This window comes from Myotis lucifugus, unplaced genomic scaffold (assembly GCF_000147115.1).
Source record: "Myotis lucifugus unplaced genomic scaffold, Myoluc2.0 scaffold_11367, whole genome shotgun sequence".
NCBI classification, from domain to species: domain Eukaryota; kingdom Metazoa; phylum Chordata; class Mammalia; order Chiroptera; family Vespertilionidae; genus Myotis; species Myotis lucifugus.
This window is the reverse complement of record NW_005882415.1, coordinates 2,539-5,246: the sequence shown is the minus strand read 5'-3', so window position 1 is coordinate 5,246 and position 2,708 is coordinate 2,539. Positions and strand designations below refer to the sequence as shown.

General features: G+C 52.3%; 1 long non-coding RNA gene across 1 annotated transcript in view; it reads right to left on the bottom strand.

Annotated features, from left to right (window-relative positions):
• Window positions 1–2,708, bottom strand: part of LOC111824909 — a 3,575-nt gene continuing 867 nt past the window's right edge. Inside the window, exon 3 of the long non-coding RNA XR_002827967.1 lies at window positions 1–16. This is a non-coding gene — a long non-coding RNA (uncharacterized LOC111824909). The remainder of the gene's footprint in view (window positions 17–2,708) is intronic.

Below are 2,708 nucleotides of genomic sequence, written 5' to 3'. Positions count from 1 at the left end.
CGAATACCGTGCCATCCTGGGGGAAGCCAGGGGACGGCCGTCAGCCCCGAAGCTCCTGGCACTGGGCTGTGGGCACCGCAGCAGGTAGGTGCGGGCAGAGGCGAGGCGGGGCAGGCACTGCCCAGGGCACAGCGGTGGGCAGTGTGTGTGTGTGGGGGTGAGCCTGGGTGTAGGACAGGGTGTAATGCTGTCCTCAGTGGGGGACCCAATGTTTGGTAAATACCACACTGAACTGGGGCACTACCGTATTTCATGCAAAAGGTGCTCTATGTAGCTGAGGCACTGCCGTATTTCATGTAAAAGGTGCTCTACTGTATCTGAGGCACTACTGTATTTCATGTAAAAGGTGCTCTATGTAGCTGAGGCACTACCGTATTTCATGTAAAAGATGCTCTATTGTTATATGGGGCACTACCATATTTCATTTAAAAGGCGCTCTACTGTATGAGGCACTACTGTATTTCGTGTAAAAGATGCTCTATTATTATCTGGGGCACTACTGTATTTCATGTAAAAGGTGCTCTATGTATTTGAGGCACTACCGTATATCATGTAAAAGATGCTCTATTTGCCCTATCCAGTTTGGCACAGTGGATAGAGCGTCGGCCTGCGGACTGAAAGGTCCCAGGTTCGATTCCGGCCAAGGGCACATGCCTGGGCTGCGGGCTTTGGTCCCCAGTAGGGGCCGTGCAGAAGGCAGCCAATCAATGACTCTCTCATCATTGATGTTTCTATCTCTTCCTCCCTCTCCCTTCCTCTCTTAAATCAATAAAGAAATATATTTAAAAAAAAAAAAAAGATGCTCTATTGTTATCTGGGGCACTGCTGTATTTCATGTAAAAGGTGCTCTATTATCTGAGGCACTACCGTATTTCATGTAAAAGATGCTCCATTGTTACCTGGGGCACTACCGTATTTCATGTAAAAGATCCTGTATTGTTATATGGGGCACTACCGTATTTCATGTAAAAGGAGCTCTACTGTATGAGGCACTACTGTATTTCATGTAAAAGATGCTCTATTATTATCTGGGGCACTACTGTATTTCATGTAAAAGGTGCTCTATGTATCTGAGGCACTACCGTATATCATGTAAAAGATGCTCTATTGGTATCTGGGGCACTACAGTATTTCATATAAAAGATGCTTTACTGTATCCGAGGCACTACCGTATCTCATATAAAAGTTGCTCTCCCAGATCTAATGATTCTCAATGATGGAGGGGGTGCCCGCTCAAAGGACTTGGGCTACGCCTGGCCACCTTTTTGGTTGTCAAAGTGGGACAGAAAATGCTGCTGACGTGATGGTGGAGACCCGGGAGCTGCTCAACGCTCTGCAGTGCATAGGCTGCCCCCTCCCAGGAATGACCGACCCCAAATGCCCAGCGCCCCCAGGCTGAGAAAGCTGCCAGGACAGGTGTGGGAAGTCCCTGCGAGTAGCTACCTGCAATGTGGGAGAGCGTGTCTGCAGAAACCGCGGCCCAATAGGCCTCCTGCACCAGGAGGACCTCAATCCGAGAACATCCGCCTACTGACTGGTGAACTGCCTATCGGCGGCCTGTGAAATGCCTCCATGCCCAGCCGGTGGCTCAGTAGGTTGGAGCATCGTCCCGTATCCCAAAAGGTCGTGGTTTGACTCTTGTTTCAGGGCACCTACCATCGGAGGCAACCGATGGATGTTTCTCTCACATTGCTGTCTCTCTCTCTCTCTCTCTCTCTCTCTCTCTCTCTCTCTCTCTCCCTTCCTCTCTCTAACATCAATAAACACATCCTCAGGTGAGGATTAAGAAAAGAAACGTTGCCCCAGCTGGTTTGGCTCAGTGGACAGAGCGTTGGCCTATGGACTGAAGGGTTTGATTCCAGTCAAGAGCACACATCTCGGTTGCGGGCTCAATCCCCAGTGTGGGGCGTGCAGGAGGCAGCCGATCGATGATTCTCTCTCATCATGGATGTTTTTCTCTCTCTCCCTCTCCCGTCCTCTCTGAAAAAAAGTTACAATAAAAAATAAAACCGCCCATGCGTATAAAATAGGCCCAATTATGCACTGAGGCCAACCCAAAAAGAGGAGGGGATACGAGCAAATTGACACCATTTTACTTTATCATTATGGTCACCTTCTCCCACCAGCTCTCTGGTGAGCACCGTCACCAGTCCCGCACCTGAAAGGCTCTCGAGTAGGACAGCCATCCCTGTCCTTCCCCAGTTCTATGACTGCACATGTCAGGGTCACTCGCAGGACAGATTCTAAAGAACAAATCTCCAGGGCCCTGGGGAACCGGCCGCTCAGAGAGAGCGGGGGTGGCGGGGGGGACGAACACACGCCCCTTCTGTGCTCAGCACGGTGCACGCCTGCCCCGAGGAGGGACATGGGGGAAGGTCAGCTGTGTTTTCAGAGCGGGGAGTGCACGTGACACCGTGGTGCTTGGTCAGCAGCTGGCCAGCCGCATGTGCATGTGGAAACCATGACGCTCAGCAGCTGGCCAGCCGCGTGTGCGTGTGGAAACCATGACGCTCAGCAGCCGGCCAGCCGCGTGTGCGTGTGGAAACCATGACGCTCAGCAGCCGGCCAGCCGCGTGTGCGTGTGGAAACCATGACGCTCAGCAGCCGGCCAGCCGTGTGTGCGTGTGGAAACCATGACGCTCAGTAGCCGGCCAGCCGCGTGTGCGTGTGGAAAACATGACGCTCAGTAGCCGGCCAGCCGCGTGTGC